We start from the raw sequence: 23,273 nt of genomic DNA, 5'->3' as shown, positions 1-23,273 counted from the left end.
GCTGGGGACAAAGTGCCACGTATGTATATTACTGCATTGTAAGGAATGGAGAGGATGACGTAGTTCCAAGGTACTTAAGCAATCTTTATGTGAACTTATATGGAATAAAAACAGCAGTCAGGAAAAAAAAAAAAGAGGCACAATGATGAGTTCAACAAGGGAAGAAAGAGTCATGTGATTGTGATCTTAGAACTGGAAGGCTGGAAGGCTCCTCTCCCTCAGAGAAGCAGGGGACTGCCTGGGCAGAGTGCTGTATATATACATCATTAGGGAAGGCACTGTTTCAATTGTTCCGGCATAACTGTTTTAGGAGAAGGAGAAGTTGTCCAGGACAGCATATCCTGAAATAACATTGGTATGAAAACAAAAGAATAAATTAAATGTTATTTTTAATAACTTAATCTGTCTCCAATGAGCAAAAACATAGTTTATATCTATTTATTGTGTATATTGATACATATTGATATATATTCATATCATATTGTTTATCTATTTAGATAACAATATTTAAGGTTTTAATTTAAACACTAAAAGATAAAATAAAATTAAAAACTTAAGTAGTCATTTTTTTCCGCCATTTTCCAAAGTGTAATCCAACAACTAATAGTAACTATCCCACTTCCTGGTGACTGCCTGGGCTGAGCTGAGCTTGAGATCTGGATGCTGATCCCAAATGTTCTCCTGCTTGCTGGGCATCTCTCCTTCCTGACACATCCCTCCAGCATCTCATTCTTCCTTCTACCAAATCTTCCATTGACTTCCCTATTTCTGTTGATGGAACCACCTTTCTTATAGTCACGCAAGCTTGGAACTTCAGAAGTGAGTCTCCTATCTCCCTCAACCCCTAGATCCAATATGGTATCTTAAACATAGTAAATATTCCATAAGTGCTTGGTGAATCAGGAGCCAATTCCTATGAGCATCATCATGTTTGTGTATCATCCTCCTTCTTTTCTATAGTTTCTGCAATTTCTCTGAACCTCATCACTTCTAGATTGTCCATTTTCTAGATCCTCCTCTTTTTGCTTCATCATTTAAATTGGTATCAAAGGAATCCTGTTAGTGCTTGGTGATTATCCCAATCACTTGCCACATAACATGCCAACTTTCTCACCCCATCACAGTCGGGCCCCATTTGGATCCAATCTGCATTGACAGTGTCTCATGTTCTGTCCATTAGCAAAGAGCAGGAAACAAGTATTTATTAAGCACCTACTATGTGGAGGAGCTCTGCTAAGTGCTTTATAAATCTTAACTCATCGCTGTGTGCCATCTTATACCCTATACCATCAACCTCTCAAGGTGGCTTCATGAGTGCTTGGCCCTTGTGCCCAGAACAACAAAGAGCCATGAATATCTTCCAGTCCTGGTGCAGGTAGAGCCCAAAGAAAGCAGACAAATGAAACAAACACAATAAGAAGAAATACAAAAAGCACTGTTGAGCGCTAGTGAAAAAAGAAATTGAAAATTCTTTTCTATATACCTACACACATACAAAAAATTGATAGAAATTTTACTTACGCATCAACACACATGTGAACACACACATACACACTCTATTAAATGTTGGACTTAACTCACATTGAATCTGCTTCTTATATTCATAAAAACCATCACTACCATACTTCTAAATGCAGATTCGCTGGTCTTTAAAGATTTTGAGGGTTCAGAAAAGTTCAATAAATCTTTTGAAACACTACCAAACATTAAAAGAAAGACCCCCTCTCCCAGGAAGCCCTCCCTGATTTCCCAGGGTAGGAAGGATCTTGTCTTTTTTTAATCTCTTGCATCTCACTGATCACAACTTGAGCAATAAGCAGAGCTAGTTTCTGTCTAGTACTTTGAGGCTGATGAAGTGCTTTGCAATGCAGTTCTCTGCATGTTGAATTTCCCTCTTTTCCTGTGTTCAAAGGTAGCTACTCCAAGGAAAAACCTGAGAACTGTTTTCTTTGTTCCTCCCTAGTACCTCACCAGTGGGGTTCATGGCACATCTAGGGGAAGAGACCCATGATTTCATCGATGCAGGGCAGAGGAAAGCCCTGCTCCCAGTGCTGGTGGCCACCTGCTCTGCCGCTGAGTCTTGGTGCCTTCTCAGGGACACTGCGAGGTTTAGTGACTTGCACAGAGTCATGGAGGCAGCCTGTGTCAGCAGCAGGATTTGAATCCAAGCCTTCCTCATTCCAAGCCCTTTGTCACACTGTTACTGCTCCATACAGTAGGTGCCTAATAAATCTGCCAAGTGAGTCCTGTCTCTAGGACTCACAAGCTCTTTCTCCTAATAAAAACAAGTGTCATTTCTCAAGGGCCTTGAGGATGACAAAATGCTTGTCTATATTAGTGTCTTCATCCTTCTGGCAGCTGTGAAAGAAAGCCACCCCAAACTTGCAAAGCCCATTTTACAGATGAGAAAACTAGGGCTCAGAAAGACAGAACATGAATCCAATTTCCCCTGAATCCAAACTTCCCTATTATTGCACTCTGTGCCAATGCAGAAGTGGGACTCCAGAACCATAGAGAACATCCCCCTCAAACCCTTTCCTTCCTTCTTTCTTTCATCCCTTTCTTCTTTTTTCATCCCTTCCTTCTTCCATCTCTTTCTTTCTTTTATCCTTTTCTCCCTTTATTCCTTCCTTCCTTCATCTCTTCCTTCCTCCATCCCTTTTTTCCTTCTTTTCTTCCTCCCTCCTTTTCTCCCTTCCTCCCTTCATGCTTTCATTTCTTCCTTCCTTCCTAATAAAACACGTGGCCCAGAAAGGTAAGTTCCCCAGACAGAGAAGGACGCTGGTGCCCACGGCTTGCGACCCACCTGACCAACATCCCTGCTCCCCTCAAGCCATAGTCTCCACAGTGGCACAGGGAGCACGCTGCCTCTGCCCTGTGCCTCCATGGCAGGCTGGGATGTGAGTGAGAAGCAAAGGAGACAATTCACCTAAAGATCCTTATGCACTACAAGGCCCACCAGAGGGACCCGACCCCAAGATATTTGAGCTTCCTTAATTTTTATAAACACATTCCTACTATATGTTGTTTACAGGAAACACACCTGAAACAGGATGAGACATTCAAACTAAAAGTAAAAGGGTGGAGCAGAATCTATTATGCTTCAGGCAAAACCAAAAAAGCAGGAGTAGCCATCCTCATCTCAGATCAAGCAAAAACAAAAATTGATCTAATTAAAAGAGATAAGGAAGGGCATTATATCCTGCTAAAGGGAAGCATCAATAGTGAAGCAGTATCAATATTAAACATGTATGCACCAAGTGGTGCAGCATCTAAATTCTTAAAAGAGAAATTAAGAGAGCTGCAAGAGGAAATAGATAGCAAAACTATAATAGTGGGAGATCTCAACCTTGCACTCTCAGAATTAGATAAATCAAACCACAAAATAAATAAGAAAGAAGTCAAAGAGGTAAATAGAATACTAGAAAAGTTTGATATGATAGATCTTTGGCGAAAGCTAAATGGAGACAGAAAAGAATATACTTTCTTCTCAGCAGTTCATGGAACCTATACAAAAATTGATCATATACTAGGGCATAAAAACCTCAAAATCAAATGCAGTAAGGCAGAAATAGTAAATGCATCCTTTTCAGACCATAATGCAATCAAAATAACATTTAATAAAAAGCCAGGGGAAAATAGACCAAAAAATAATTGGAAACTAAATAATCTTATACTAAAGAATGATTGGGTAAAACAACAAATCATAGACATAATTAATAACTTCACCCAAGAAAATGACAATAATGAGACATCATACCAAAATGTGTGGGATACAGCCAAAGCAGTAATTAGGGGAAGTTTTATATCTCTACAGGCCTACCTGCATAAAATAGAGAAAGAGAGGGCCAACGAATTGGGTTTACAACTAAAATTGCTAGAAAAGGAACAAATTAAAAACCCCCAGACAAACACAAAACTTGAAATTCAAAAAATAAAAGGTGAGATTAATAAAATTGAAAGTAAAAAAACTATTGAATTAATTAATAAAACTAAGAGTTGGTTTTATGAAAAAACCAACAAAATAGACAAACCCTTAGTAAACCTGATTAAAAAAAGGAAAGAGAAAAAGCAAATTGATAGTCTTGAAAATGAAAAGGGTGAACTCACCACTAATGAAGAGGAAATTAGAACAATAGTTAGGAGCTACTTTGCTCAACTTTATGCCGATAAATTCGATAACTTAAATGAAATGGAAGAATACCTTCAAAAATATAGCTTGCCCAGATTAACAGAAGAAGAAGTAAGTAGTCTAAATAGTCCCATCTCAGAAAAAGAAATAGACCAAGCTATTAACCAACTTCCTAAGAAAAAGTCCCCAGGACCAGATGGATTTACAGGTGAATTCTACCAAACATTTAAAGAACAACTAACTCCAATGCTATGTAAACTATTTGAAAAAATAGGGATTGAAGGAGTCCTACCAAATTCCTTCTATGACACAGACATGGTACTGATACCTAAACCAGGTAGATCGAAAACTGAGAAAGAAAACTATAGACCAATTTCCTTAATGAATATTGATGCTAAAATCTTAAATAAGATATTAGCAAATAGACTTCAGAAAATCATCCCCAGAATAATACACTATGACCAAGTGGGATTTATACCAGGAATGCAGGGATGGTTTAATATTAGGAAAACTATTAGTATAATTGACCATATTAATAATCAAATTAATAAAAACCATATGATCATCTCAATAGATGCAGAAAAGGCATTTGATAAAATCCAACATCCATTCCTACTAAAAACGCTTGAGAGTATAGGAATAAATGGACTATTCCTTAAAATAATAAGGAGCATATATTTAAAACCTTCAGTAAACATCATATGTAATGGTGATAAACTAGAACCTTTCCCTGTAAGATCAGGAGTGAAACAAGGTTGCCCACTATCACCATTACTATTCAATATAGTACTAGAAACTCTAGCCTTGGCAATAAGAGCCGAGAAAGAGATCCAAGGAATTAGAGTAGGAAATGAAGAAATCAAATTGTCACTTTTCGCAGATGACATGATGGTATACTTAGAGAACCCCAAAGACTCTGCTAAAAAGCTATTAGAAATAATTCAGAATTTTAGCAAAGTCGCAGGATACAAAATAAATCCACATAAATCCTCAGGATTTTTATACATTACCAACACAATCCAACAGCAAGAGATACAAAGAGAAATTCCATTCAAAATAACAGTCGACAGTATCAAATATTTGGGAATATATCTACCAAAGGAGAGTCAGGAATTATATGAGCAAAATTACAAAACACTTGCCACAAAAATAAAGTCAGATTTAAATCATTGGAAAGATATTCAATGTTCTTGGATAGGCCGAGCGAATATAATAAAGATGACAATACTCCCCAAACTAATCTATTTATTTAGTGCGATACCAATCAGACTCCCAAGAAACTATCTTAATGACCTAGAAAAAATAACAACAAAATTCATATGGAAGAATAAAAGGTCGAGAATTGCAATGGAACTAATGAAAAAAAAGTCAGAGGAAGGTGGTCTAAGTGTACCTGATTTAAAGCTATATTATAAAGCAACAGTCACCAAAACCATTTGGTATTGGCTAAGAAATAGACTAGTTGATCAGTGGCATAGGTTAGGTTCACAGGACAAGATAGTGAATAAAAATAGCAATCTAATCTTTGACAAACCCAAAGATCCCAAATTTTGGGATAAGAATTCATTATTTGACAAAAACTGCTGGGAAAACTGGAAATTAGTATGGCAGAAACTAGGCATGGACCCACATTTAACACCACATACTAAGATTAGATCAAAATGGGTCCAAGATTTAGGCATAAAGAACGAAATCATAAATAAATTGGAGGAACATGGGATGGTTTACCTCTCAGACTTGTGGAGGAGGAAGGAGTTTGTGTCCAAGGGAGAACTAGAGACCATTATTGATCACAAAATAGAACATTTTGATTACACCAAATTAAAAAGTTTCTGCACAAACAAAACTAATGCAAACAAGATTAGAAGGGAAGTAACAAATTGGGAAAAAATTTTTACAGTTAAAGGTTCTGATAAAGGCCTCATCTCCAAAATATACAGAGAATTGACTTTAATTTATAAGAAATCAAGCCATTCTCCAATTGATAAATGGTCAAAGGATATGAACAGACAATTTTCAGATGATGAAATTAAAACTATTTCCACTCATATGAAAGAGTGTTCCAAATCACTATTGATCAGAGAAATGCAAATTAAGACAACTCTGAGGTATCATTACACACCTGTCAGATTGGCTAAGATGACAGGAACAAATAACGATGAATGTTGGAGGGGCTGTGGGAAAACTGGGACACTGATGCATTGTTGGTGGAGTTGTGAAAGAATCCAACCATTCTGGAGAGCAATCTGGAATTATGCCCAAAAAGTTATCAAAATGTGCATACCCTTTGACCCAGCCATACTACTACTGGGCTTATACCCCAAGGAACTACTAGAGAAGGGAAAGGGTCCTGTATGTGCCAAAATGTTTGTGGCAGCCCTTTTCATAGTGGCTAGAAGCTGGAAGATGAATGGATGTCCATCAATTGGAGAATGGTTGGGTAAACTATGGTATATGAATGTTATGGAATATTATTGTTCTATAAGAAATGACCAACAGGAGAAATACAGAGAGGCTTGGAGAGACTTACATCAACTGATGCTGAGTGAAACGAGCAGAACCAGAAGATCATTATACACTTCAACAATGATACTGTACGAGGATGTATGCTGATGGAAGTGGATTTCTTCAACATAGAGAAGAACTAATCCAATTCCAATTGATTAATGATGGACAGAACCAGCTACATCCAGAAAAGGAACACTGGGAAATGAATGTAAACTGTTATTTTTACCTTCTGAATCCAATTCTTCCTGTGCAACAAAAAAATTCGGTTCTACACACATATATTGTATCTAAATTATACTGTAATATATTTAACATATATAAGACTGCTTGCCATCTGGGGGAGGGGGTTGGGGGAGGAAGGGAAAAAATCTGAATAGAAGTAAGTGCAAGGGATAATGTGGTAAAAAATTACCCATGCATATGTACTGTTAAAAAATGTTATAATTATAAAATAAAATAAAAAATTAAAAAAAAAAATGCTTTGTAAACTTTAAAGCTCTAATTAAAAAAAAAAAAAAAAAAAAAAAAAATTTTTATAAACACATACTGGCGTCTCCCTCCCCCATACTCCCCTCTGTGTCTGGCAAGGTCAAGGGATCTTAGGAAATCATGGCCTTGTTTCTGGGCAAACTGCTTAAAAAATAAATACAAAAGGGGCTTTCCACTCTGGCTTCTCTCCTTCCTGAACCAGGAATCTGGCAGTCTTTTCTAGGACAAAACTTAAAATTCCAGCACAGGATTGTCTTGGCTTGAAAACACACACGTACACACACACACACACTAAGAATAGAAAGATAAGCAAAGATTCATGTAGAAAAGAAAGTGCTTTTTATTGCTGCCCATTGAAATTCAAAATAATGGCCGTGAAAGTGTCTCCCCAAACTCAGCCACCTTCCCCCCTAAACCTTAGCAAGCTGAGCACGGGGTACCACATACAACTTGACCTCAGGGACCGGCCTGCCAAAACCCCAGCTCCAGCTGGACAATGTTTTCCTTTCTTGTTGCCCAGCCACGGCCCAGCCATGTTCAAAGACATAGGAATAATCGCAACAATCCTGGTGGGAGAAATGAAGGGATGATCCCAGGCTCACTGGAGTCCCTCTCCATGTGGTCCCAGAACAAATGGGTATTGAGAAATGAAGATGCTAATCTTGACCAGACATCCTCATCTCATTAAGAGCTAATTCTTTTTCTCACTTAATGAGCTTTTTTTTTCTCTCCCTACTATCCTTCTGCACCCTCACAAAAGATACAGCAGATATCATTGGCTAAGCCAAACCACCCAGAAGGCCATTCTGCATCCTGAGACCATCTCTCTTCTAGCAGGGGTGGAAGGCGAGCTTTATCATCCCTAATTAAGTGATCAAATATCTCTATGAGTAAAGTCAATCTTGCGGCCTAATCTTTTGAACCTGTTCATGTGTCCCTGAAAGCCCAGCAGCAGTGGGCTCTGTGACTTACTAGTTATGCTCCTGAGCAAGTCACAGGTGAACTGAGTTACCATTTCCTCATCTGGAAAATGGGCCTTTGCATCCACATGGGTATTATCTGCCTGTCAGATAGAAAAAGAAAGCAGCCAGCATCTGTCAAACATTTGGGCTCAGGGTGTCCTATAGTATTAAAATGAATAATTAATTTAATTGTAAAATTAATAAAGAAACTCTCCCCTCAAAAGAATATGTATGTGGGCATTTTCTATTGATATTTAGTATATTAGAAGTTAGAATATCTTAATGATGTGATGCAAATATTTTTGACTTTGTGGAGCCCCTAAAAGGGTCTCCCAGCCCCTCTTAGAGAGCCCCCAGTATGAACCATTGAGTCCCCATCAACTTGTAAAGCAAGTTCCTTGTTTAATAGATACAAGTACATTCTCAATAAAGCCAGTTCTCATTGTGATTCTCAGCTTCCTTTCTTTCTAATGGATGAAAAAGGCCCATTTCTTTGGTAAATTAAGGGCTTCATTCACACTGTTATTTCTAAAGAAGTTTCACGACCCACCTCCATCATCTTTTGTGATTTGTTCTCACCATGTCCAAGTGGCAGCACAGTGGAAAACAGCCAATCAACAAGAACTTATTACGTGCCTACTGTGTGCTCAGCAGTTCAATTTGAAAAAGCCAAAGGCATTCCCTGCCCTCCAGAAGCCCACCATATAATGAGGGAGAAAGCCTAGGACCCAAAATCAGGACAAACAAGCTCCAGGACACATACAAGCTCTACGATCTTGGGCCAACAAACATTTCCTCAGTTTCCCACTCTGTAAAATACCTAGAATACTTAATTTATTGTTATGTGGGGAATCACATGAAATGGTAGCAGTGATAATAACAGTATCCACACCTATATAGACCTTTAAAAGTTTGGACCCTTTTTTGAGCTTCAGGAAATAAACAAAAACTGAGTGGAAGGCATTATTATGCCCATTTTATAGAGAAGAAAATTGAGCTTCCATGAAAGGTTAAATTACCCAGACAGGATCATAAAATAACAGGAGTCCAAGGCAGAATTTGAACTCGGATCTTCCAGATTTAGAGCCCAGACCATTGCCCACTGTACCAAGCTACCTTAAAAGATTATATTCTGGTTAGTAGTATGATTATCTCATCTTTGTTACATCAGGCCTAAATCCTTTACTCTCCATAAACAAACATGCAGGAACTTCCTACTAGCCCATGCCACTTAAGTCTTAAACCCACCATCCAATCTGCAGCATCGGTCCAATAGCTGAAGACTTTGCTCAAAGACGATCTTCACCCAATTCCTTCATCAAGGGCCACTTGACAAAAACAAGTGCTAGCACTGAACTACTCCTTGGGAGGGAGTCCATTAGTCATCTCATGTAGACTTCCAGCTTCTCACCCACTAATTATTCCCCATCCTCCAAAGGCACGTAGATCAATTCCATTTCTCTTTGGCAATTCAGAAACACTCCATCTCCAACCATAGAGCCAAGAAAATGGGGGGCAAAGGAACCCAATCCACCCCCTGCAATTTCCCCAAGAACTTCCTTATTCCCTGTAGGCGACCACATCTCTGACCTCTTGCCTTGGGAGGGAGCCTTGCCTATACCTAGAACATCCAATGAGCTCTGCCTTTTGGGAATCCCCCTAACAACCTCCAAGGGGGGCTCAAGCTCCATTTCTTTTCTAGAACTTCACTGAACCTCTTCCTCCTAGAAGTTATGTCTCTATCCTCCCCCAAATTATTTTGCATTGTGCACAACATGTATACATATCACAATACCCAGACTCACACGATTGCTCCCGATAAAATCTGAACTCCTTGAGAAGAGAATCTATTCTATTTTTGTCCAAATCCCTAAAGGCCTCAGGTATACAGAAGGTGTTTAATAAGTTCTTTCTGAATTCAATTGAACTGTCCTCTCAACCACTGGGAAGAAGGCAGGAATTGGGAGCAGTTAGCCCATAAGCCTGCTCGCCAAAGTACCTTGCTGTCCCCTGTCCCTAGAGTACATGGCTTCCATGCCCATAGCTAGCAGCTAAACAAGAGGTCATGTGCTTCCATAATAAGAGGGCTGGGCTTGAAGGCAGGAGAGATCTGGGATGGAATCTCACAACTCACACATATAATTATGTAGCTATGGCCAACTGAAATCATTGCCTCTGCAAGCCTCAGTTTCTTCATCTGTAAAATGGGGCTAATCCAATCTGAAGCATCTTCCTCACAGGTTTACTAAAAGGAAAATACAATATAAAGGTGAGTTACAATTATTGCATAAGTTAAATGCAAATGAGGAGTCAGTGTGTTACAGAAAGAGCATGGACTTGAAGCAAAAAGTTCAAATTCTGCCACTGTTACTTTGTGACTCTGGACAGCTCACCTGACCTATCCAAGCCTATACTTCCTGCTTGGTGAAATGAGAACACTGGACAAGCTGATCTCCGGGTTCCTTTTCTATTCTAGAGCCATCATGCTACCATCTTACTTCTTCTCTTACTAATTGATTGTCAGAGACAAGAACAAAGGCCTCTCCCCCTGGTACTACTGCAAAAGCCTCAATCCTGACTTAGAACGGCCTCAGCCAGCAGACTCAGTCATTTTCTTAGAACCAAAGAGCTTGGACTTCCTGGTCCAGTCTCAGCCAGCCAAGGGGCGCTACCAAAGCCAGTGATCCAGGTCACAGATTGGACACCTCTGCATTGGCACTTCTACCAAAGGGTGATGGCAAATCTCTTTGAGGAGCCAAGCTCTCTAAGCCAAAGAACCGAAAGGCAAGACAGAGCAGTAGAGTCTCTGAGAAATCTCCCCGAGCTTGATCTTTGGATAGCTGGATGAAATCCCTGGAGACACGCAGAGATGGGGAAGCCCTCCAGGTCTGAGGCTGGGGAGAAAGGGACTCCCAACACCCAGTAGTTCCCTCATCTGAAGCCCAAAGCACAAAAGGAGACCCTGCGCAAAGCACTCTAGAAAGGAGTCCGGCCCCATTTATGGGTGATGCTGCTGGAATGGGGTGTTTTAGAGCTTCCACAACAGGGATTCCTGAGGGCAGGCCCTGACTCTGACATGAGCTGATCAAATCACCTGCTCTCTCAGCACCCCGGGCAAATGTCAAAGGGTAACCTTTAACCCACCTTGCTATCTCCACCAGGGAGAGAGTGCCCACCCCAAGACTTCTGTAGATGGAGAGCAGCACAAGCCCTATACCAAAAATACCTCAGCTGACATTATGATGTCATAATGTGGTTCATACCCAAAGATGTGACAATGGACATGTTTTACATGAAACACAAATAGATCCCAGCAATATCTTGGGTGAGTGAATCCATTTCCCATGGAGCACTTCACATTGTCGCCACCTGTGGAATATTAGTTCTTCGAGAGCATGAATTATTTCATTTTTCTCTTTGTATCTCCAGAGCCTAGCACAGTTCCTGGGACAAGGCATGAACTTAATAAATGCTTAATTAACTTGTAAAAATCCACTAAAATAATCCTTCAGTGTTTCATTATAACAGAGAAACTGGGGGAGCTCCATGACCAGGCTAGCGAAGTGGATGGCCAGCCACCATCTTGTATTCCATCAACAGAGAACTGGTCTATGGTTACCTCAAGACTCAGGCCTGGGGGGGGGGGGTGAGAGCACCGGGAAGGGTCACAGTCTCTAGAGCTTCTCCACTAGCCCCCACTCCAGAGGTCTTCCAGGTTCCTGTTTTAGGGAGAATGAGTCAAAGTGGGGTGCAAGTGAGCAAGCAAGAGCTAAAGAGTCAATGTCTGAGATGAGGGAGGGATCTCAGAAGCCAACTAGTCCACCGTACTGTACCTGAGAAGTGGGCTTTCCCTGAAGTCCTGTAACGTGCTCTCCTGGCAGTTACAATTACTAGTCTGTCCTAGACCCACCAGAGTACCTTTGACCACTGACCTTTGCAGTGTGAACTCTACCCGGCTCGCCTCCTCTGAGGCCTTCAAAGGTCTCTGGCCACAATCTCTTGAATCTATAGCTTAGTAACCGGTAGCACACTCAAGAACAGCCACGTGTAATCTTAAAAGCCTTTATTATACCTACTCACATAATGCCCTGACTGATGCCCTGACTTGTTGGTTCCCGAGTGAACACCTGGTCAGAAGACCACATGTTCACTACCAAAATCCTTACCTCTTTTGGCTACCCATCTCGGCTTGGCCACCCAGGCTAGGGAGACAGGGTGAAGAGCGCCACGTTAAAGAGAGCGACTGCTACCTGCAGTGGGCTTATAAAGGGCCTGTGAGGTCACACACACGGCCAATCAGTGAGAGAGTCACCCATTATGAAGCTATCTCAAAATGGCCAGGCAGTCCTAAAATCCACAGAAATTACTTCTGGGCCTCAATCTCCCAATGCACTGTGGCGCCGCCCATTTAAAGAGCTCTTACAAAGTCCAATGAGGGAAAGCCTATCACCTCCTAAGTCAGATCATCTCACTGTGAGGCAGCTCCCTTTATTGGGAAGGTTTTCCTAACATTCAGCCTCAACTGGCCTCTTGGTAACTTGCCCTCAATGATGAAAGACCTTGAGTCCATGAAACATAAAAAGGACCAGCTGAAGCTATCAAGGCTATTTATATTGCAGGGGGAAAAAACTCAGTAGAAACCAGGGGACTGTCATGGGAACAGGGGACTCGACTCACCATTTTGACAGAAGTTATCAGACCCAGAGCAATTATTTCTAATTGAACCAAAAGTAGTTTCAAGTTTCATAAACTAGAAGAGGTTGGCTCAACCTTACTTCAGAGTAAACTGGTAATGACAATCTGCCCTGGCTCCATATGTCCTTGGCCTGATTCCTTCCAGAAGATGAAAGGCCTTTACATGGCCTATCATTGGCAGTGATTTCTGCCTCCAAAAAGCCTACGTGAATACTTTTCCAGATTTCTGCACACCTGGGGTCAAGAAGAGAACTTGAGGAAATCCTCGACTCATTTCTATGCATCTTTCATCAGATTCTCAAATGTTACCACCTGACATTTAAAATCTTAATCCACTAAGCACCTTTGGCGAGCACATATATCCCTGTTTTATGTTTCATTGGATGAAAATGATCAGAGGGTCTCACAAGGTTATCTCTGTTGTTAGATCCTTCAAAGAATCTTGTGTAATTAAAAGGAATCTCACCCACAGGGCAACAGAGAGGAGTGTGGTAGGTCAGCAGGCTGCCCCATATTACAAATAAAAAATTACAAAAAGGGTTGGAATACAAAATGTCATCCAGAAAAGCGTAATTCATAAAGCTCTTACATAGCATAGTACTGACATGTAGTTGGCATTTAGTGAAATACTTGTGCATTTATTAAGCAAAGTAACACATGAGTGGACAAGTAGGTGGTTGAGAGATCGGATGCCCTGTGAACAGCCCGCGTGCTGTGCTCCTGCATTCAGAAGGCAGGAGAACTCAAGGAAGCTCTTCAGCCTTTCTGTTGAGTGGGAGAGAGGGTCCCCCTGCAGCATCCTTATAACAGGATATGAATAAGAATGGGCAGCCATAAATGGCTTCCAGTCTGCAACAGGGGAGGTGACTCCTAATTGGGGAGAGCACAGTGCTAGGAGACCATTTCTCGAAACCATTTCCCCATCACCTCGAAAAGGATCAAAAGATGGAAAAACCCAACCAATCACCTCCCTTAGTTGCACTGAAATGAGCAAATGAAGAGTATTATCTCAGCTTGGGAAACAAGGTTCTCTCCGACCATCTGTATCACTATCTCACAAAAGCTGATGTGAGAGCTCAAGATGAAGAGGATCTGCCATGGTTTCATTTCTCTAAAGAAATATTCTGTTTACCCTAATCTGTAAAGGACTGAAACTAAGTTGATGCACTGAAGTCAGAAAACCGAGCACTTGAGGCTAATTACTGATTGGACAATACTCTATTAGAATATGCATGGAAAATGGCCCTTCCCACTATCCTATGCTGGCCCAATCATTTGGTGTATACAGAGAAGTGTAGGAGGGACCAAGGGGTGGAGTAAGACTAGCCAGAGTCACTTCTGGGTGGGAGACGGAGAGGAGAGGTCGCGGAGATTCTGTGTCCATCCAATTCACTCCTACCCCTAAAGACCAAGAATAAAGACCAAGGACTTTTGCTTATCCTGACTCCGGCTGATTCTAAGGTATCCAGGGAGCTAACTCAGTCTTGACACTACTCCAAATTGAAAAAGAATTCTATTTTTCTGATTCCCAGAAGTGAGAGGGACATCAGAGGTTTCCAATGGTCTTGAATAAGAATCACCTCTAAAAGCATCATCAATGGGGCTTCCAGCTTTTTATTGAAGGCCTTCAAGGAGAGGACCTCCGCCATTTTTTTGAAGCAATCCATTCCACTTTGGTATAGTTCTCATGGTTAGGGATTTTGTTTTCCTTTCATCACTTTATGTTTGTCTCTTTGTTGCTTCCATCCATTGCTACTCATTCTATTCTCTGAGGTCAATCAGAACTGCGCTAACGCCTCTCTCAAGTGACAATCCCTCAAGTACTTAAATCGATAACCATCTATTAAGCATCTACCATGGGCCACACTGTGCTAGCAGTACAAAGATGACCTTTAGGAAACTTTTAACCCTAAGAACCAAAGGTAGCCACTATCTCCACACCCACCCATCCCTACCCCAGCCTTTTCTTCCCACGGCCAAGCATCCTCAGTTCCTTCTAGTGTTCCTCTCATCTGTTTTCTCCATGACTACAAATTAGGCATGGAGAATTTTCAGATATATGACAGGATGGTAGTAAAAATTCTATTCTAGTCTCAAAGATATAACTTTCAAATTGTATTTTTCCGTTTCCCATATTAAGATCCTTCGAATTAAAATATGTATAAAACCAAATGGCACAGTTGCCTTTGTTGATAATTTGAACATTTTTATTGATAAAGAACCTTAAATGAAGACTCCTTGGATGTGTCTACAGTCATCATTACATAAACATGCTCAGCCTCTGGCTGTCAGCGAGAAATAAATCTTCTTGATTTTTATCTTGAAAAACTGTCACATGCTCAGCAATATGAAAGAAATGCTGAGCTATTATGCTTAATTAGAAGTGTTTTTCCCAGAATTGCAGAAAATGAGAAATATTGTGTGGCCAATTATCTAAACATAAAGAGAAATGATTTCACCGACACAATACTTGGGATCTGTACAGTTTCCATATTTGAGCTTATTTGAAAAAAATGAACAATAAGAGATTTGATGAAATCTGGCTATGTTGGAGGGGGGGAGTTAAGTTGAGGGAAGAGGATAATGTAGCACAATTTACGCATTTTGAGTTTGGACAAAATACATGGGTGGGGGTGGGGAGGAAGCCTAAGGAGAGAAGGCTGCTCTCTTTCTGCCTTTCCCACTATTTCACTTACTCTCTACTTAATTGTCCTTCCTTTTCTTTCTGTTTGTTTCCTCTCCTTGTACAAGATCTCCGCTCTGGTCATTTGCTCCAGTCCTCATCCCATTACTTTTCCCAAAGACAACAGCCTCTTTCCGCCATCTCTATAACTACTGGAGCTGGGGAGGAAGAAGGAATGGACAAATGAAGTGTCTGATTAGATGGGGGTAGTGAATGGAACAGAATCCTCGATTGTCACAAACAGTCCTCTTTGTGAACTAGCCAACCCAGTTTCAGTGATGAAAGAGGGAAAAGAAACTAGTGTCCAAACAGATAAATGTCTCCACAGTCTCCCTATTTCACCAACAATGGACTAAGATGAAAAGCAGCTGAAAGTCCATACTTGAGCCTGGGCAGCTGAGACAAGAGACAGTATGGCCATCATTGACATCCCATTTCCATGCCCCATGGTGCATCAAGTCGTAGGTTCTGAGTTCCTACATCATTAAAAACAAGCCCTATTGGAGGCATAAATCAAACATCTAGTAAGAATTCGACATTTTGCTTAGACATCCTTGCCTCCTTTCAGGAGAAATGGCCAAACTCAGATTGTTTTCTTCCTCTAATTCCTGGACTTGGAGAGGTTGACCAGGTCTAGGAGAGTCATAAGCATTCACCTAGCTAGATCTTTTTTTATTATATATTGCTTCTTATTTTTATTTTTCCAACACTAAACACAAGCACTGTGTACACTACCCAAGAACTCCTGAGTCTCTGGGGATCTACTTTTAATGTACCAAGTTTCATGTACCAATGTACTATGCAATGTACCAATGTACTTTCAATGTGACCAAGGTCATATGAAATAGCAAATTCGAAAAAGAGACAGAGTTTGCCAGAGATGGGAGCTTGAGCACTGACTCTGATTGGCTAAATCTACAAATCTTAGAGCAAGAGTTCTTAAATCTCTTTTGGGCTATGGATTCCTCTGTTGAAATAATAGAGTACTTCTCTGAATCCTGCTTTTAAATAAAGTGAATGCTAAATTTTAGTTAGAGGTAGGGGGGGGAAAAAAGATGCCATGTCTTTTCCCCCTTCCAAGTTCATGGAACCTCATGGAATCTACCCATGGTTTCTTAGAGATCTATAGATACCAGGTTTTTTAAATCTTGTCCTAGAAAAAGTGGATGTTGCCCCACAAAAAGATGAAGAATAAAATATTGGCCTTCATCTGTGAACAATCGGGAACCCAGCCCTTCCAACCAAGGATACATGATAACAAGGGTGATTGTGGGACTCTCCTGAACAGGCCCAATACAGTGGCATTCAACCATCGGGGAGGGGTGGGTAACTGAGATTCAGAACTGAAGGGAAGTCTAGAATAGTAGAGAAAGGATGAGCACTGGAGACAGAGAGACCCAAATTCTGGTATTATCTGGGGTTCTGTGACTTAAGTTTTTGATATCCCAAGCAATGAAGACTCAATCTGAATTTGTGAAGGGAATTTCTATGAGCATCAATGGTTTCTTGAAGTACTTTTTGAAGGCAGAGACCATCTTTCCCTGTTTTTTGCCTTTTTTGTATCTCTAGAACTTAGCACAAGTACCTGATACATAGTAATCATTTAATAAATACTTGTTGATGACACTAATTGAAAAAAAATGATTTCTGATTAATCAGAAAAATCATTTATTCTGAAATTAAAAACAAAGACAGCTCAATCAGCACTAAAGTTTTCCAGACAGATAATGCTGGGATCTATCCCAGACTGTAGGGAACCAAACAGGCCAAAAACCAAAACCTTTGGAAGGCATTTTCAGTCAGATAAGTCAGATATTAAGGCTGAAGATGAGCTTCCCTGAACGTGGCTGCAGCAAACCAGGCCAAGAAGAGATTTCTAGCTTTGGTCAAGGGTGTACAAAAATGAAAAGGAAGATGCAAGGTGAAATAACAAAGCTCCAGAGCTTCTGAGAGCTGGAGATGAGATGTGGAACCAAGTGAACATGAAGGATCATTGTTTATAATTTATGATGGATTTTTTTGTCCCTAATCTGCTGTCCTTGTGTCTATTTTTTGCCTTTAAAATTGATATTCAATTTTAACATCTCTCAATAAAGTCGTGCATGGGAATTTCTGGGTGAAATTTTCCTATGTTTTTTGCCAAAGATGGGTATGACCAGATAGCTAATGGAATGTAGGAAATTTCCTTGTGGCTCTATAGGCAATGTATACAATTGAGGCAAGGGAGGGGGGGAGGGTTGGGTTCCAGGAGCATCTAAAGACACATTTTTTTCCCTCCTATGCATCTTTCATCCTGGAACTTAATTAAAACACACTAGTACAACATCTACTATAGCAGAGCTATCATGGCTTCTGTTTGAGGGATACATAGGGTTTGCCAACTCCTTTCTCCACATCTACAGCTTATAGAGCCCTCATAGAAAGTCAAGTTCAACCTCCTCATTTTAAAAATAAAAATCTGAGGTTCAGGGAGGTGACATGACACAGAGTGACCCAGGTGGAATTTGAACCCAGGGCCTTCAACTTCAAAGGAAGCACAACAAATTAGCAGCCTTGTCGATCTTATTTTCCAAAGAGGTCCCTTGATCTGGTGATGGACAGAGCCATCTACATCCAGAGAGGACTATGGGAACTGAATGTGGACCACAACATAATATTTTCACTCTTTTTGTTATTGTTTGTTTGCATTTTGTTTTTTCTCATTTTTTCTTTTTGCTCTGATTTTTCTTGTGCAGCATGATTATTGGATAAATATGTACGCATAGATTAGATTTAACATATGTTTTGACTATGTTTAACATATATTGGATTACTTGCCAACTAGGGGAAGGGGGAGGAGGAAGGTAGGGACAAATTGGAACATTAGGTTTTGCAAGGGTCAATATGGTTAAATTATCCATGCATATATTTTGAAAATGAAAAGCTTTAATAAAAAATAAAAATATAAATTAGGCTTCATTGACTACAAAAAAAGAACTCTTGTCTTAATTGTGGGGGTGGGTGATGAGTGTGCCTGAGAAATAAAGGGACCTGCCCAGAGTCATGTAGGCAGTATATGTCAGAACCAGGACTCCATCTTTTTTGCTCCAGAGACTGTCCTTAGATCTACTATTGGGCGACTATAAATATATTTCATGGCTTTGCCTTTTAATGTCAGGACTTAAAAAAAACACACAGATTGATTCTTTAGTTTGGAGTGAGGAAATGCCCCCCCAGGGTCTCCTGACCCCTTTAAAGTTCCATTCAGGTTAAATTCTATGAATGGCCTCTAGCCCTTGGATGCCACCTGGCTGGTAACCTCATTCTAGCCTCTGAAAGAATGAAGTTTGACTCATCATGGAAGCAGCTCAAACCAGTTGGCTCTCTGAGAAGGAAAAGAGAAGCTGCCTTCCGATTTCTCTTCCAGAGCTGGCTGGCCATCCTCCTTCCTTGTCAAGTTGCATTAGAAATAAAGAACACAAACATCTTTCTCTAGTTTAAAAAGAAAAAAAAAAAAAGGCCAGTAGCTTGCCAGCATAGGAGGATCAAACACGACAGGTGGGTTGAGGGCAGATTATAAAGGGTTTGTAATGATAAAGAGGAGAGCCTTATTTGATTCTGAGATGGACTGCTCAGAACTATATGAATATCAGACCCCTTAAATGAGACAATATGCTTTGTATTGTTTGAAGGTGGTCTATAAGGGAGGTGGCCATGTGATTTCATTGCTCCAGAGACCTCCCAATGAGAAAATTCTTCCTACAATAAAAAAATTATAGTTTTATAGATTGAGAGTCGATTAAGGAACTGGGTAGTTAAAGTGACTTGCCCAGGATCTCACAGCTAATATGTATCATTTGAACCCAGGTCCTCCCAACCGTAAGGCCTAGTTTCCTACCCACTAGAGTGATCTGCAATAAGCTTTCCTGAGAGTGGCCAAATTCACCTCATAGCTACAAATATTCCCCCTTCAACAAAGAGAAGAACCTTTTGACCTTAGCCACTGGTCCCTGTCAGATAGTACCATGCTTCTTGCCTTATGGAGAATGACTCTTCCTATAAAAGCAAATTTCTAGGCCTTTGGAAATACAGATGAGCACATCCTCGCAGCCTTGCTTTGCTTTGTGTTTAAAGCCAGTCATATTTGCTTTTTGGTATGGAAGCCAGTCAACCACAGCTGGGATTCAAAGGGGAATAGAGTCCTCAGGCACTCCCCTGTAGCAGGAGCAACAACAATACTAGTAACCTTTATATGGTTCTACTATATGTGAGGTACTGTGCTAAGTGATTTACACATATTTATCTCATTCGATCTTCATAACAACAGTAAAAAGGCTCTCTTCATCATAAGATCATTGCAATTGGCCTGAATCATCTCATTGTTGAAAAGAATAAAGTCCATCAGAATTAATTATCACATAATCTTGCTGTTGCCATGTACAATGTTCTCCTGGTTCTGCTCATTTCATTCAGTTCCTGTAAGCCTCTCCAGCCCTCTCTGAATTCATCCTGCTGGTCATTTCTTATAGAACAATAATATTCCATAACATTCATATACCATAATTTACTCAGCCATTTCCCAGCTGATGGGCATCTATTCAGTTTTCAGTTTCTTGCCACTACAAAGAGGGCTGCCACAAACATTTTTGCACATGGGGCTCCCTCTCCCTCCTTTAAGATCTCTTTGGGATACAGGCCCAGTAGAAATACTGCTGGGTCAAAGGGTATCCACAATTCAATAGGCCAAATTGCTCTCCAGAATGGTTGGATTCATTCAAACAAACTATATATTAATGTCCCACTTTTCCCACATCCCCTCCAACATTCAAGACAAGGCTTCTTAATGGGTTTTTTTTGCCATAAATTACATATCTTTGGCTGTTTGGCTAAGCCAAAGACCCTTTATGCACTGCAAAACAAAGAATCAAGTTTTAAGTGCATAAAAATAGTTATATATATACAGTTGCACAACTACAAATATATCAAAACCAACCCTCTCCAATGATCCCTTAACGATCTCTAGAACCCAGTTTAAGAACCCCTCTCCTGAGGCTATAAGCCCTACAGATCTGCATTGATAGCTAGTGTTCACATTGGGAGAACCCATGCTAATTAAAAACAACAACAACAAAAAAAACAAACAAAAAAAAAAAAACATAGTTGTAGACCTCTACACTCTAAAATAAAGTTCTATGAAACAGAAGCATCCAAGGATCCTGGGATGTCAGGTTCTCAGAAAAGAAAGTTAGATACTACTTGGAACAATTCTTTCATTTGCCAGATAGGAAAAAAAATGTTTATATAACCTGACTGCATAAGCAGTCCCACTTAACTGACCATTCCCAAATGAGGATTTTTAAAACATGGATTTCTGCCAGATTATTAGAGGATCTTTGCAACCTCCAAATATTGCATTTAGGGAGAATCTAGTCCAAAAATTATTTAAGAGATGAGAAAACAGAAGCCAAGAAAGTGGAGTCACACAGAAAGAAAGAATAGAAGTTTGCATGTTCCAAGCATTGTGCTAAACACTTTATAAATAAGATTTCATTTGAGTTTAATGGAGAGATTTTGGGGTTTTTTTGTATTTTATTTGATCCCTACAGAATCCTGAGAGGTAGATGCTATCATTATTGCCATTTTACAGTAGAGGAGACTGAGGCAAATAGTGGTGAAGTGATTGTTGGTTTTTACGATTGAGTTTTGTCAACTTTTATTGAGTCAATAGTACATTTATCTGTCAAGTAAAGCTGCTGAAAATTTAATGACTAATATAATATGTGTTTCAAACTGGAGCATGTTAACAGACTACAAAGCACTCTGGCCACACCCAAAAATAACCTAATGAAAGAGAAATAAATCTACAGCTTATTGAGGGGAAAGGGTGGAGATGGGGAATTCCTGGAAAGGCACAAGGGTAAAATTTCTTGATTATTTAATAAAAAGTCATTTCCTTCTTCCCTAGAAAAAGCAAGGAATCTTTCTGTTTTATCTAAACAGTCTTACATTCCCAGCAAAGTGTTTTTAAGTTAAAATCTAGTGAAAGAACAAACTCCTGGTACAAATGAGGAAATGGAGATGAAAAGTCAAATTTCATACACACACATTAGCATATTTATACAAACACATCTCTGAGGCTCACAGCTTAAGAAAGGGTTGATTGCAAGAGCAAAAAACATCAATGATGAGAAAAGCAACTGTTGCCTATTTAGGCACTGAGCTTAGAATCGAGAAGACTCATTTTCCTAAGTTCAAATCCAACCTCAGACACTTACTAGAAAATCACTGTATCCTGATTGCCTCAGTTTCCTCATTTGTAAAAAGAGCTAGAGAAGGAAATGATCAACCACTCTGGTATCTTTGCCAGGAAAACTCCAAATGGGGCCATCATGAGTTGGATGTCACCGAGATGACTCAACAACAGGGTCACATAGCTAATAAGTATTTAGATTTGAGATTAGATTTGAACTCAGGTTTTCCCAATTCAGGACTGAAACTCCATCTTCTGTACCACCTCACTGCCTCAAGCAACATTATTTACTCAAATGCAATTCAGCTTTCTGGCCTAATTCAGAAAGGAACTTCAATATTTTCAATATATACAATGACTATGCTTGAAATTCAGAGTAAATCAAAGAAAGTATTGGGGGATTGACCAATGGGGACTCAGTTTTTGGATAGGCCCCTATAACTGGACTGTAGTTGAAAAGGCCATTTTGTTAAAATTAAAGAAATACTAGTTGTATCAGGCACCTCTCAAATATCCCTAGGGATCAGATGAGCTCATCTCAATCTTAATTAAACTTCAAGTCATAAACAAAGATCAACTACGATCAGATACTATCCTGACATTTGAGATATTTTAAAGGGTAAAGTGTGTAATTCTTTTAAAGACAGAGAGGTGTTCCAAGGCTATTCAGCCATCTTCTAAATGAAGAAATAGACCCAGCTCTATTGGTCAAGCAAATTGGTCAAGGTCACACAGGTAATCTTGGGAGATCCAGCTCAGGACATCCTGTACCAAGGTTTTCAGGACTAGGGAGAGCAACAAGAGTCCTGGATTAGGAGCAGAAGGACCTGACCTTGAATCCTTGGACCACCAGCCCATGGTATAGACTAAGCAATAAATCAAGGCTTGATGAATCTTGTGGTCTAAGCCAGGTCCACCTCCTGAATTTTGTCCATAAAATGAGGGTGGAATTGGAGGGCCTCTTAGGTCCCTTCTAGATGCAGATATGACATTATCAACCAATGCAGGCAAACATGGGCAGAGATTTTTAATCAGATTTAATATATATATATATATATATATATATATATATATATATATATATATATATATATATATATATATATATGTAAAAACCTTAATATTTTCAGTTTCTAGGAAGCACAGAATAGGTCAGTTTCACTATTTCTATAAGAAAGCATGGGACATTCTGTTCTATACATTTCTCATTTTACTGTTTTAGAAGGAACAATGAAGAAGGTCTGGAAATCCTGATGAAGTTATCATTCAAACTTGTCTAATCTGGGTCTACGAGTCTCTGTCAAAAGACCTTGAATTTATTTTTCTTTTTCTCATTTCTTCCCTTTCTCCCCGTCCCCTTCCTGGGTCTATTGCAGAGTTTTCCCATTATATTTTTGAAAGGGAAAAAAGTCTTCCCCAACTTACAACTGAACCCTCCCTTCCAGCAAATAAAACCAGTTAAGTATAAATAAAGAAATAAATAAAAGCAATAACACCCGTTACAGTGACTGCTTCCACAATATTCTGCCCTAGTGGTCCCCTGTCTCTTTCCTGTGAGGAGGGAGGTCTGTTTCA

The 23,273-nt window shown here is 39.9% G+C and overlaps 1 long non-coding RNA gene across 1 annotated transcript in view; it reads right to left on the bottom strand.

Annotated features, from left to right (window-relative positions):
- The window catches only part of LOC141543519 (uncharacterized), a 68,661-nt gene extending 53,045 nt beyond the window's left edge, over positions 1-15,616 (bottom strand). Inside the window, exon 1 of the long non-coding RNA XR_012482458.1 lies at positions 15,483-15,616. This is a non-coding gene — a long non-coding RNA (uncharacterized LOC141543519). The remainder of the gene's footprint in view (positions 1-15,482) is intronic.
- Positions 15,617-23,273: the final 7,657 nt, after the last annotated feature.

The sequence above is a fragment of the Sminthopsis crassicaudata genome, chromosome 5, assembly GCF_048593235.1.
Source record: "Sminthopsis crassicaudata isolate SCR6 chromosome 5, ASM4859323v1, whole genome shotgun sequence".
In the NCBI taxonomy this organism is placed as follows: domain Eukaryota; kingdom Metazoa; phylum Chordata; class Mammalia; order Dasyuromorphia; family Dasyuridae; genus Sminthopsis; species Sminthopsis crassicaudata.
Note: the sequence above shows the minus strand (reverse complement) of the source record. Positions and strands in the feature narration are given on the sequence as shown.